The 15,012-nt window shown below is 35.8% G+C and overlaps 1 long non-coding RNA gene across 1 annotated transcript; it reads left to right on the top strand.

The window, feature by feature from the left end:
* Positions 1-1,327: 1,327 nt before the first annotated feature.
* LOC140008633 (uncharacterized) lies at positions 1,328-5,311 on the top strand. The gene is made up of 4 exons (XR_011816117.1): positions 1,328-1,640; positions 3,491-3,581; positions 4,662-4,898; positions 5,027-5,311. It is a non-coding gene; the product is annotated as an uncharacterized lncRNA (long non-coding RNA).
* Positions 5,312-15,012: the final 9,701 nt, after the last annotated feature.

Genomic DNA, 15,012 nt, shown 5'->3' with positions numbered 1-15,012 from the left:
TGGAAAATTGGCTATAACTTCGTACAGGAAAGTCAGAATTGAGTTCCGTTTGTTGCGTTTGAAACTAGATTCATAGAGTTTCCTTCGATATAAAATTCAGAGTTTGATTCAATCTCTATAAATTCTAGAAAATTGGCAAATTTTACTGAAAATTCTGCCCTACACAAGTAAACGTAGGAATGTTGTAGTAGATTATGGCTCAATTTGGACTAACTTATGAGTTGAATTTCTTTGAGGTGTCTTCTAAAGATTATTAGTATGTGAAGTCTAGTTCTTAATAGGCCAAGTCGTATGAAATTTTGATACTTATAACTCAAGTTATGATTTTTCTAAAGGAAGGGCATAAGTTAGGGTTTTTTGTGCATACTAGGGTTTTTGGTGTGTTTTTTGTGCATTTTGGTAGTGTGATCACTTGGTGAGATATGTGTACTAAATTTGGTGGATAAGAATGAGTATTAGGTAAGAAAAGTGTGTGATTAGAAGTAATAATAATAAGTTAGTGAATCATAAGTGAAAACTTTAGTATGTGCGAGTTAAGGAAAAACGGTGAGAACCAGACATTTTTCTTATTTTCTAGCCCTTATTTTCATTCCGTGCATACATTTTCTATACTTTTCTCTATTATATTAATTTTCTAGCTATTTTATAAGGGAATTAAGTTCCAAGACATTTTTCCGGTATAAGTTAGTTCATGTGACATTAGTAATGTATATTGGACGCGGGACCCGCTAGTGCGGTACGTGCGATAATTTTTGACAACTAGTTGGTGAACTATGGAGTTAGTTGCAAAGATTAAAAGTTATTGGGGCCATAGTGTGAGGATTAGCAAAGTAAGATACTAGGAACCTTAGAGCCTCTAGGATTTTCCTAAGCTCAATTTTGATTGATGGAGAAAAAGTATCTTTGACTTTAGCTTAAATATCTAAGTTATTAGTAAATGAAAGGAAAAAAAACAAAGCCAAATTAAGAGGAAAAAGAGAGAGGGAGGCCATGAGTTTCATGGAGAGAGCAAGAGAAAAGCTTCAACTTTGGGTTCTTGATTTCTTGCTCAATCTTGCAAACTAACCAACAGATTCACCAAATAATCCATAGAAGTCACTACTACAAAAATGATCTTTAGTCACACACTTAATATGACATTTTCTTAAAAGTGTCACAACAGAGAGTTAATGTAACATGCAGTAGGGAACGTCATTACAGTGACAAAGAAAATGACGAGTACGACGTCGTATCACTCTAATTCGTCCAAATAGAAGTAAAAAGTGAAAAACAAATGCGGGAAAGAGAATGGCGCTACACTTCAGCGCCATTTTTTTGGGGGAAAAAATCTAACAACTCCAATGAACCCACTGAACTTTACTCTTTGTTCATCCGAGTTCTCTCTCCTAAAATCTTCAATCACATTAACTCTCTCTGAAAAAAGCCAAAATCCTTCACCCCTCTAACAACCGAATCCCTTGTTTCTTTCCCTTTCTTCTATCCGATTTTTAATTCTCCCCAATTTGAAGACAAAAATGTAATATTTGAGATCTGTCAGCCCGAAGTGCACCGGTGGAGGACGGTGTTCATTGGAAATCGCCAACAACTCTCAGGACTTGTTCTTCTACTTACAACAACATCTGAAGGAAGATTACTACCAGGTAACCTATACATTTTAGACAAAATTAATAACTTTTTTTTATTACTCTATTTCTTCTCCGGAGACGGCGTGGGACATGGGGCAGGAGCAAGATGGGTGACAGAGGGTAGCCCAGGCGGTGCCTTGCTAAAAATTATCACCCAACTCGACATTCATTTTGGGTGCTACTCTTTTTGCCCCCTATAACTAAAATTTTAATTGGATTCATTCCTCTGCCACTCTTCGGCTGCCTCAGAGAACCTCGACTCTGGTAACAAAATTGCCGTTCCTCATTCCCTTCGCCGCCGTTAGACCCAGAAAATTGGACCTTTTGTAACTGCAAAAGAATGGTGCGAATAGCTGAGGCTAGAAAAATGAGATCTTTAGGCTCATCATACGCTTGTTTGGAGTTTTTGAGTTATCAATCTCTACAAAGATGCTTAGTCAGCGGAACTGCAAAAGGGAAATCTAAAATCAAAGGATCACAGCCATTGAAGAGATCGAAGGTAACAACCAATAAAGGAACTGGGTCGGGTGATTCGAATCAAAAAGAAGGTGGGCCTAGAAAAAAATCTGAATTTGATGAATTGGTCGACGAGTGCTTGGCTTTGACTTCCCCAATCAGATTCTTGAAGCATAAGGAAAAAGCTAGGGAAGCTGAGAGAGAAAAGATGGGGCTGAAAAGTAAGGTAATGATTACACTTGGTTGATGAGTATAGCAGGGTTCTGATTACGCTGGGCTTGCCAAGGAGTATAGCAGGGTTCTGATGAGGAAGCATAGAGCTAGACAGGCTGCTGAGTCTGCATTCTTGAGGTGTAAGAAAGAAGCTATTGAGGCTTACCCGAGGGTCTGAAGGCTGCTGCTTTGGTCCCCAATTTGACACCCTTTCCGGCGAATTGATTTATGGCCAATTTTCACCTCCTATTGAAGGGTATATCGAGAAGGTTAAGGCGGCAGCCAAGAGGAGTTCTGGCAAGGAAAAACTTAGATGATCGCTTGAAATTTTTTTTATTACTTTCTTTTTGGGTTTCTTTTTACTGCATTTACTGTCTTCTTGCTGAATTTTCTGGTTCTATTTATTTTATGGTGCATTTTCAAATTTCACTTTCTTTACAAATATGTGCCTTCTCTTCTGGCTACAAGAATTCTTGCTGTAATTGAGTTTATTGTGAAGAAGAGTGGCTTTTTAGTCATCTTTGCACTAGTTCATTGTCTGAATGGTTATCAAATTACCCAGAATGCTTTTACGCTAGGATTTGTAGGTAGGACCTGAATTCATTTTACTAGTTCATTGATCCTGATTTGTATCTTGTTCTGTTATTGAAGTAGCTTGAAAATTTCTGTTATTGAAGTAGCTTGAAAATTTCTGTTATTGAAGTAGCTTGAAAATTTCTTGGACTGCATAGTTGTTGACCCATAATGCAGTTGGTCTTTCTCCAACTTTTGAGACGCCAATATCTATTAGGAATAGCTGCCCATAGGCCATCCGACAACTTAACAGTTGGCTAGTACCTCATGTGCCTTCCAGTACTAGTTTCTTTGCAATAACTAGAATAGGACTTTTTACTTGACCCTTTTGCGTGAGCTTGACTCCAGCCTTGTCACCCCATTTTTCTTCTTTGGGAGCTCCAGGATTTCCTAAAATGGTTAGCAATTAGGTGTTCTCTTTAAATATCTTCTGCCTTTGCTGCAAAACTTGACCAAAATTGAAGTAGGTAAATTGGCTTAGAACTTCCTACCACTAACATTTGCATCATTGGTATTGAACTTGATATAGAATGCTCTGCCCATAGGATTCTAATGCAAAGTGCATCTTACATACATAGCATATATCAAGTGGTGACTAAGTCAAGCTTATTCCATCAATGCAGTTTCAAGTTTGTAGCGGCCATCATCTTCGATTCCATCTAGCGAGCACTGATCGTTGATTCCCTTTCCACTTGGAGCAAATTGGAGTTGTTGGTAACCAAAAATATACATTATGTTTCTGCTACTCTTAGGTTGCCAATACATTATAGTTCGAGGCAATTATTTCAATTGTATAGAAATTCTATTGCTGATTAGTTGGGTTGCTAATATGTTGTCCAAGTTCTCTATCTCAAATTGATATTGGCTATATTATTGGACTAATTTTGAATTCCGTAGACTGTTATTCTTTTGTGCCTACCATCTGTTCGATAGTTTGTGTCTTACAATCTGAAATTGAACTTTTGCTATCTTTCCTTTTGATATCATATTCTGTTTTGATACTTTTGGATTAGTTCTTATTACTCAAAAGTCTAGAACACCTGGATATGTGAACATTCTGTTTTGAACTGCCTAGAACACTTGGATTAGTTCTTACAACATAGTTTTGATACTTTTGGTAGCTTTACTTTAGAAGATATTCCATGAGTGATTTGTGTCTTCTATTAATCCTGTTGAAATTAGTTTTCTTATCTAAGTAAATGTTTCATGCAAAAATCAGTAATAGTTTAGGTAGAATTCTCTTGTAGATGCTAATGAGGCTTTTTTTCTTTTTATAATTAGAATCTATGTGAACATGGATAAAAGATGGATGAGTATGTCACGATCAAGTGATGAGTATAAAGCTGGTTTAGAAGATTTTCTTGATTTTGCATTTACGAATGGAAGTATAGGGGAGATGATTTTATGCCCATGCATTAGGTGCGGGAATGGGGTATTTGTCACGAGAGAGCAGGCCAAATCACACTTGATATGGAAAGGGTTTATTAAGGGATATACTCAATGGTTAGCTCATGGAGAGGTATCTTCGAATTTGCATCATACATCTTCACATTATGACCTTTTTTAGATGTTGCGTTCACAAATGGTTTTCATGAACATGTTTGTAATTGCTTTATGTTAATTGTGGAGATTCTTGTTTTGGATATCATTATTGATTGTAATGGACTGCACTTTGGTTTTGGTATTTGTTGTGGCTGTCATTTTGGGTTGATTCTTGTGGTATTGTGATTGAATATCTGTTCAAGACTTGCTCTCTTATATGTGGTTATATGTTTTATAAAATTTGTTTTTAAGGTTGGGGATAAAGTTACAGTAAGAAGCATGGTTGATTCGAGCAAAATTTGTGCTGTTGGAGTGGTTAGAAATTTGGATCCAACTTCTTAAGTTGGTGACACACCTTTGGGATCACATTGGTGTGAAATCCATGTGAATGTGCCTGTGGAGAATGATGAAGAGCTAATGAGGCCATACCATAATTTTCGCAAGATTGGAGATGCAATTGGAGTAGCTATTGCTTGGCCAATAAACCTGGTAATCTTTTTATCTTATCTTTATCATTTGTTTAACTTAATTTTTATTTATTTTCTAACATTAAAACTGTAAAAGAAGAGCTGTAGATGTGATTGTAACTCCTATTTCTTGGTTTATGACACTTGTAGGTGATTCTTGAAGAAAACTAAAGGATCCTTGGGTCAAATGGCTATATTTTGAAGACATTGTCAATGCGTTTTTTGTTGAGTTCTTGTTGAACTATTGCTTCTTTGATATGTATTGGCAATACTACTGCAATACTCATAACTTTTGAAAAATCTCTGAATTGACATGTAATTTGTTGACATAGTAGCCATGTAAGTTACTTGGATGATGTACTTTTGCACCAGTTTGGCTGCTTGTATTGCACTAATTACTATGAAAATGTAAATCACCTTGATTTTCCTTTATAAGATGGTACTAATAACTTTATTATTCCAAAAATTAGAATCTATATTGTGCAGGCAGGATGAAATGTGATTCTGCTTTTGGGTATAAAAATCCGGATGGTACACAGGGCTAATGCAATATGATGTATTGACACTAAAAAGTGTCACCACTTCGAGTTTTGCAGTTCATAATATTCACAAATTTTCATGTTAACAAGTGTCAGAACAACCTAATCTAGTTACACCATAAAAGTGTCATAATATTTCATTTTACTTATACTGCAAATGTGTCATAATATCTTATTGTACTTACACCATAAAAGTGTAATAATATTTCATTTTACTTATACTGCAAATGTGTCATAATATCTTATTGTACTTACATAATAGAAGCGTCATGATAGATCCAATATATGACAGGCATCGAGTGTCACTTTAGATTCATATAACCTTACCTGTTCTCCAGCATTTCTTGTCATTTAAAAGTGTCATTAAAACGATAAATAATAACATTTATAAATGCCAACAGAACTACAAATTAGGACTCATACAACTGTCATAAACCTATAGTGACGCTGGAATGGACGACGTTTCTAGCAGAGCGTCATCATAGATCAAACGTCATTACATCGAGCTATAATGACGCTTTTAAATGTCGTAAAACGACATTTTTGTAGTAGTGAGTTGCTTAGGAAGGTGGATTGCTATCTTGGAGTGGAGAGTTTTGGTGGTTCAAACATCCTAGGGGTTGTTGTGCTTCTCCAATTCTAGGTAAGGTTGGTATTAGTTCATGGTTGTACTACTTATTGGTTTACAAGTAAAAGTTATGGCTTGTTTAGGTAGATTTCATGATTTTAGTAGTGGTTATAGTAAATTCCAGCTTTATGGTGTAAGTTTCAGCTTGGTTGCGGAATGGATGGTTGTTCTTGGTGTTCATGTGTAGTAATGCTTATACTTAGTTTATGGAAGTAAATTCATGGTTAAACCTTGTTAGTTTTGTAGCATATAACATTCAGCCAGCATGAAGGGTTTGGATTAGGGTTTTGGTTGATGAACTTATATGTAATCTTGTGTTAGTGATGAAGCTATCCTGCTTCTAACCTGTTTAATTCATCCATGTTAGAGGCTGAATCAGGCTTAGGTCAAAACATAAAAGTTGTAGGAAATGATGTTAACTAGCTGCCTACAAAATTTCGGCTCAATCGTAGCACTGTATCATGTGAAATGACAAAAATACCCTGACTGCCAAGTGCCCTATTTCGCGGACAGTTTTGAGATTTCACATATTTTGGCTTCATTTTTCACTTTGATCCGTATCAAATCAACCTTTGGCCAAAACATAAAAATTCTAGCCCTATGTTTTAGTTTTCCAACGCATCTGAAAACGCCTCAATCGGAATTTTGTAGTTTGAGTTATTGCCATTTAAATCCAGTGCTGACAACCAGACTAACAATGAAATTCTGGTTCTGTAATCTGCAAATTCGACCTAGATCAACTTTGAACTGGGTTGACTTGTCTTCATGAAAGTTGTAACGCCTTGTCTTAGCTTCGAAACGGTATAAATTTTATACCAATCCGATAAATGTAGCTTCAGTTGTGATTGAAACGCCAAGAGACATCAAACCTGCTATTTAGCTTTTATCCTTAAAACTTGGTTTCCGGTTGCATTGTTAGATTTGTGTGGTAATTGAATGACATTAAGCCTAGTTGTAGGGCTATTGTGATAACATTGCTTATATGTGACTTTGGGCTGAATTGAGAAAAAATAATGAAGTCATAAATGGTTGGAAAATAGCTAAATACAAAGGGTATGCCGCCTAAATTTTTACTCGAGAACTAGACGTGTTTACTTGTGATTTGAGCGAAGAGTTGAGGTTGAATTGAACTTGCATTGTCTAGGTTATTCGAGTCCTCTTTCGTAGAGGTATATAAGCTAGAATTTGGTCAAAATTTGTACCCTTGGAAATGAAAGTAACGACTAATAGAAATACGTTTTCCTCGTCTTTTGACTCAAATGAGAATTCCAAAGTTTTAATCGCTTCCTTACCAAAACTAAAAGAGCGAGCATGAGTTTTCTAGGATGTGACAAGTAATATGAATATTATCCAAATGAGTTTCAATTACTTGATTTTCGTTAAACGAAACGCTTAAGTTTCGAAACTTAGTTAATTTCAAAACTCTTAAACGATGTTTTATCGCAGATTTGGACTCCAATGAAGGAGTTACACTTGAGCGTGATTTTGACAAGTACTAAATCTTTGGTGAGTGCTTCCAAATACATGATTAAATTTGGTATTTGATTTACCAACGTGATCGGATAACATTTGCTTGGTTTGGTCGGGCAAGTGTGTATTTTAGCGCACTTGACCTAACTCAACTAAATATTTGATATCTCATTCATGCTTGTACAAATGACTTGATTTGCATTGACCTGTAATTGTATTTGTTTTTGTGCTTGACTTGTAAGTGTTGAGCGGCAGTATCTACCACACTCGATATGAGTGGGAGGTACCTCTCATTCCCGTCTCCGTACTTTTCTCTTGACTAAGTCGATTGGTCATCGACTATAGTGACTACTTGAGAACCCAAACCCCACTGACTAGTTAATCGAGTCGAGCCGACAAGGATTTGGTCGATTAGATAACAAATCATAGGTATTTAGTATTATCGAGTGGAGTGTTATCTTCTCGACTAATCGGTATGCTCGAATATTACCACTAGTATTTAGTTGGTGTTCGAACCCGGTAAGGGGGTTGAATGGTTGACGGATTGGTGTTAAGCGAAGCACTACTGGATTGGTTACTTTACTTGAAGGTTGAGGAGTGTCAACTAATACTTGATCAAGCTCTGGTGAAGCAATGGAAAATTGGCTCCTGAGAGCCATCTGTATCCTTATACTTTGATTGTTATTTGTAGTATTCTTGTTTCTTTTAGAAAAGAATTTTACACTCGCTCATTTTGAGATTTGCTATTTGAAGTGTTATTGCTCACTTTTATGGACTGGTTATACTCGCTACTTTGTTACTTTGGTACATGAACTTTTAAATAATGGTCAACTTGCTATTTGAAACCTCATTGAATTTTTAGCTCATTCTACCCCATTTATTTTCCTTACAGGAGATACGAGTGAGGCGTGAGAGGGGCACAGGCTAGCAGAGTCTAGTTTTTGGAAATTTTGTGATTGTACTCGCACTAGTCGCTCAATCAGGGTTGAATGTATTGAGAACTTAAATCTTGTGATATATTTGGGATTGTACAAATGCTTTGAATCGAAATAAATGTACATGTACGTTCCAAGTTTGGGAACTGTTATTTCCTTTACTCTTGAGGTTGTAACTTATTTTATTTGAAGTGAGTGAGTGAGTGAGTGGGTTCTGACGAGAGTTGGGCAGGCGGTCCGCTAAACTCTGGGGTACGTCTGATAAGAGTATATTTTACGTATTTTTAGTGTGCTTTATTAATTAGTTTTGGTGTGTTTTATTTAGTTTTATAAATAATTAACTAAGATTCTAGTGAAAATATTCATTTTGTGGTTAAAGTGTGAAAATTGTATTTCTATTGATTTTTATGGTAAAAACTTCATATTTTGTAGGTTTAATGATTCAATCATCAAATGAAGTGCATTGAGAAGATATTTGGATGATTGAAGATGGATTAAAGTGGTGAAAATAAAATATGAAGTGTAAAAGGAAAAATGTAATTTGAATCAAGAAAAGTCGCTTTGACAACTCTAACACGTTTTGGCATTTTAACTATATCTGGAGCTACACAGATTGGATTGAGGTGATCTTTATACCATTTTGAATCTAAGAGACGTATCTACATTTGGTATGAAGACATCAAAGTCCAATTCAGCCATTTTCATAGTCCAAAAGTTGAAATACCAAAATTCAACTCAGTTGATTTGAGAACAAAAGAATCAAACAAAAGTCAGCTTTGGCATCTGTTGGTATTTTGGCTATATCTTGGGCTACATACATTGGATTGAGATGATCTTTATATCATTTTGAAGCTAAGAGACAGATCTACATTTGGTATGAAGACATCAAAGTCCAATTCGGCTGTTTTCCTGGTCAAAATGTCGAAATACAGAAGTAAAAGTCTGCTGCTGAGAGCTGAAAACGCGAAATTGACCAATCTTTGATATTTTGGTCATATCTCGGTCTAGAGAGATCCAAATTGGATGATTCTTGAGGCATTGGACAGCTATTTCAATGGACTACAACTTCTATGTTTTGTACAAGAGCTAATTCAGCCGCAATCATAGAGAAAATAGCAGTTGAAGTAGCCAGATTTTGATCAGAAATAGCTGCTCTCCATTGGTACAACCTGTTTTCTCCTTCAATAATTTACAGCTATGGATGAACGTATGACAACCAATTAGCAGCTGTAAAAAGGATGTTTCAAGCCTCATTTCCTGATTGCATTCACCTATATATAGCCATGGACTTGCAAGATTCAAAATAACTGGACAAGGCTAGGAAAACTCACCAAAAATGTAGTCTTCACTAGTTTTTCTTAGTTCATTAATATAGTATAGGTAGAATAGTTTATCCTTCTTATATTTGTAGTTAGATTTGGAGAAAGATTGGAGGAGCAAAGATGGAGAGTTTGAAGCTCATGTGACAAGGGTGACTTCTTTCTTATCACTTTCTCTTTTGTATTTGAATTCGTGTTTAACTATAATACAAGTTTGGTGTTTGTTTTTATCATGTTTAGTTAAAATTTATGCCTAGAGTATGGATAAACTTTCTACATCTTGTTTATGTTCTTTACTTGGTTATTTGGTGATATTATTTTGAGCAAGTTATTTATCACTTTTGATATTCTAATCATAATTAATCGGCCATTAGTTGTGATTATCTAAGGTGTTAAATTTGCAATGAGAATTGGAATTTAACACTAGTTGAAGGAAGTGATAAACATAGGGAGTTCACTCACGAAAGTAGAGGTGCACCTATGTGGTTTAAGTGACTTGTTTCATGTAATTTCATAGAAGAAATGAACTTGTAGTTAATTTCATAACCACGAGAGTAGGTATGGCTTAATTACAAGTATAGTTGATTCACTACGAGAGTAGGTTTCACATGCATTAGGAAATTACGCCATAACTAGTCAAGATAATAGCATTTACTTAACCGGTAATCTCATTTGCAAGAGTAGTGAGGAATTCCATATTTCTAGGAGTTTTTTAGTGTTATTTTCATTACTTTCATATTTATGGTAGTCTAGATAATAAAGGAGTTCAAAAAACACCGGTAATTGCAATCTTTCCTGTGGGATCGACCCTTAATACCCTATACTCGCTCATGATTCGTATACTTGCGATAAATCGCGTGTGAGGTATTTAGGAGTTATAAATGTAAAACTTGATTGTGGATGAGCTAATTGTGCATATATACCCCGCGCACGTTAACGTCCTAGGGAGAGGTGGGGTCGTCACATGAGTAATGTATAATGGGCTGTTATGCACAGGAAAATTATTGATAATATTGGAAAGTTGATTGGCCAGAGTATTTGCCAACATTTCGCTAATGAAATTAGAGCTAATGTACTATGAAAAAAGTTAGAAAGTATGTACGAAAGGAAAACCAATTTAAATAAAGTTGCCTATCTGAAGCAGATTACTCGAATGAGATACGAAGATAGTGCATATATGACTGAGCATCCGAATAATTTTTAGGGCTTGATAAATCATGCAGCTACATTAAACTTGAACTTGGATGATGAGGTGCTGGCTTTGCTATTGTTCAATTCACCGTCAGATAGATAGGAGACAATGGTGGTTTCGGCCAGTAATTTAGTTCTAAATGGTGTGTTGACCATGGATATAGCAAAAAACGCTGTAATGAATGAAGAACTCAGGAGGAAGGAACAAGGAATTGTGAATGAATCCCAAACCCTGGTGACAGAAAAGAAAGAAGGAAGAGGGAGAAGCAAAAGTAGAGAACCCCACAATAGGAATGATTAATCCAGAGGCAGGCCTAAGTCACGAAAAAATGATGCATACTTTTATTGCAAAAAGAAGGGGAATTATATGAAAGAGTACAGGATCTTAAAATGGGAACAAGTTTAAAAAAAAAAAAGTAAGACGAAGGAAAAAGATAATGAAGAGACCATAGCAATTGTGGTAGTTCATGATGACATGTTTGTGTTCTGTGATAATGGTCATGTGAACATTACTTGTCATAACAGTGATTGGGTAGTTAATTTGGGTGCATCCTACTATGTTACTTCTCACAGACATTTCTTCTCAACCTATACCGAAGAAGACTTTGGTTATGTTAGGATAGGAAATGAGGTCTCGTGCAAACTTGTTGGCATAGGAGACATATTTGGATACAAATACCGAATACCAGCTGGTCTTGAGAAATGCTTGATATGTTGCTGATATTCACCTTAATCTTGTTTTTATAGGAAAGTTTGATGATGAGAGCTACCATAACTTGCAAGATGGAGACAAATGGAAACTCGGTGAAGGAAATCTCGTTATTGCTAGGGGAAAGAAGTAGAGTACCCTTTGCTTCATGCAAGCCAAGTTAGGAAGGGAGAAGTGAATGTAGTTCGTGATTCCTTCATTGACCTTTGGCATAAATGACTTGGCCACATGAGTGAAAAGGAGATTCAGATACTTGTTTACAAGCAACTTCTACCTGAAGTTAGAGGTAATGCACTCAAACCTTGTGTTAACTGCATTTATGGGAAACAACATAGAGTTGCATTTCAAAATTTTTTTCTATCTAGAAAATTGAATCCATTAAAGTTGGTGCACACTGATATCTGCTATACGAAAGATAGGTCTCTTGATGATACTCTTTATTTTATAACTTTTATTGATGACTTTTTATAGAAAAATTTGGTGTTTTGCTTTAAAATCCAAAGATCAAGTTTTTGATATGTTCAAAGATTTTCATAGCAAACTTGACAGGGAGACTGGCAAGCAGTTAAAGTGTGTTTGTGCCAACAATGGTGGTGAGTACAAGGGATCATTTGAAAGCTACTGCAAGTTCTATGGGATTAGACTAGAAAAGACAGTATTAAAAACTCTTCAAGAAAATGGAGTAACAAAAAGGATGAACAAATCCATCACTAAGCGGGTTAGATGTATGTTCTCCAATGCTAAACTGCCAAAATCCTATTGGGGTGAGACAATGAGGACTACTATTGATTTGATTAATCTTTTTCCATTAATTCATTTGAATAGTGATATCCTAGAGAGAGTATGAATCGGGAAAGATGTGTCCTTTAAACGCTTGAGAGTTTTTTGTTACCGAATATTTGTTCATATTCCCAAAAATGAGATGTCAAAACTTGATGTGAAATCAAATTAGTATATTTTCTTGGGTTATGGGCATGAAGATTTTGGTTATCAACTGTATGATCTTGTTGAAAATAAAGTAATTAGAAGTAGAGATATTGTCTTCTTTGAAGATCAAACCATTGAGGACATCAACAAAAATGACAAGTCAAGATCCTTAGATGACATTCTTGCTAATTCAAATCCAGATTCAGTTCCAATACCAGTTAATTTTGATCATGGGAAAGTTGAAACTGAACAGAGAGAGGATATTGATGAAAATGATACTGCTACTGATGAACAAAATGAGCCTAAGAGATCTACTAGAGAGAGAAGACCTTCTAGTGGATATAATCTTAATGACTATGTGTTACTGACAAATGGAGGAGAATTATAGTCCTACAGTGAGTCTCTAGAGTGTGAGAGAAAAGAAGATTGGTTGCAAGTTATGCAAGAGGAAATGATGTCTTTATATGAGAATCAAACTTATAACCTGGTGAAACTGCATAAGAGCAAGAGTACTAAAAAATAAATAGATTTATAGGTTGAAGACTCAAGAGAAAAGCTTACAACCAAAGTACAAGGCAAGATTGGTTGTGAAGGGGTTCAGTCAGAAGAAAGATATAGATTTTGAAAAATTTTTCTCTCCTATGATAAATATGTCGTCAATTTGGGTTGTTCTTGGTATTGTGGTCAGCTTGAATTGGAGATTGAACAACTTGATGTGAAGACAACCTTTCTATATGGTGATTTGAAAAAAGAAATTTATATGAAACAACTGGAGGGGTTCAAAGAAAGTGGCCTTATATACCTTCTAAGAAAGAGTTTGTATGGATTGAAACAGGTGCCAAGATAGTGGTACAAGAAATTTGACTCCTTCATGATGGACCATGAGTACCATAGGACTACATCTGATCATTGTGTTTATGTGAAGAATTTTTCTGATGGTGATTTTATTATTCTCTTGCTATATGTTGATGACATGTTGATTGTTGGTCGTGACGCTATGAAGATTGACAGGCTAAAAAAGGATTTAAGTAAATCCTTTACAATGAAAGATATGGGTCTAGCTAGACAGATTCTTGGGATGAAAATCTCTCGGAATAGGCAAAATGAAAAACTTTGGTAGTTTCAAAAAAAGTACATTAACCAGGTACTTGATAGGTTTAATATGAGCAAAACTAAGGAAGTTACTATACCACTTGCGGATCACTTCAGACTAAGTATCAAGCAGTATCCTACAAGTGAGAAAGACAAAGAAGACATGAAAAAGGTTTCTTATGCATTGGTTGTTAGTAGTTTGACATATGCAATGGTTTGCACCAGGTCAGATATTGCCCATGTAGTTGGAGTAGTTAGCCGGTATCTTTCCAATCCTGGTAAGAAGCATCGGAATGCTGTCAAGTGAATCCTCAGGTATCTCAAGGGAATTTTTAAATTGTGTTTGTGTTTCGACAATGGTAAAATTATGTTAGATGGGGACACCGATGCAGATATGACAGGTGATCTCGATAATAGAAATTTCATATCCGGGTACTTGATGATTTTTGCAAGGAGAGCAGTGTCATGGCAAAGTAAGTTATAAAAGTGTATCGCTCTTTCCAATACGGAGGCAGAGTATATTGTAGCCACTGAAGCATGTAAGGAGACTTTTTAGTTGCAAAAATTTCTTCAAGAGTTTGGTATGAAGCAAAAGAAGTACAGTCATCGCTGTGATAGTCAGAGTGCCATTCATTTGTATAAGAATTCTATAATTCACTCTTGATCCAAGAGCATTGATATGAGGTATCATTGGATTCGGGATGTGTTTGATTCCAAGTTATTGACACTTAAAAAAGTTCACACTAATGACAATGGTACTAATATGCTGACCAAGGCATTACCCAGGAAGAAACTCTTACTTTGCAGACAGGAAGCAGGTTTAGTGGAACCCGCCAAATGAGTTAGAGAGGCAAACTGTTGGGCTTGGTCCTCCTCATTTGGTGGCCCACAAAACAAAAGCCCATTAGGTTTAAGTCAATTGACTTGGAAAACCAATGATTAGTACTAGTAGCTGTGGACTTCTTTCTTGAAAACGGAAATATAAGCTTCACGCGCAATTAATTAATAAATCAATGTAAGGTTCATCAACTATGAGCAAAGATAAAAGCTAGCCGCCAACCTTTGAAAAGAAACGAAGAGAGAGAAAATTGGGGAGAGAAACAACTTTAAGGCCTTGATCGAATGGTGATTCGAAACCTGATTGATACAAAATTTTAACCATACAATTCTCTCATCAAGCTCTACCAATCTACTGGTTCGAATTTTGGATTTCCTTTTCATTTGGTAACACCCTTCCAAACCCACTTTTTTGACAGTTGTGGTTTTTGGGAGATGATTTTGTAACAATTTTGCTTGGTTAATGTTGGTGATGTTATTATCATCCGA

This window comes from Coffea arabica, chromosome 1e, assembly GCF_036785885.1.
Source record: "Coffea arabica cultivar ET-39 chromosome 1e, Coffea Arabica ET-39 HiFi, whole genome shotgun sequence".
Taxonomy (NCBI): domain Eukaryota; kingdom Viridiplantae; phylum Streptophyta; class Magnoliopsida; order Gentianales; family Rubiaceae; genus Coffea; species Coffea arabica.
This window is presented reverse-complemented; position numbering and strand designations above follow the sequence as displayed.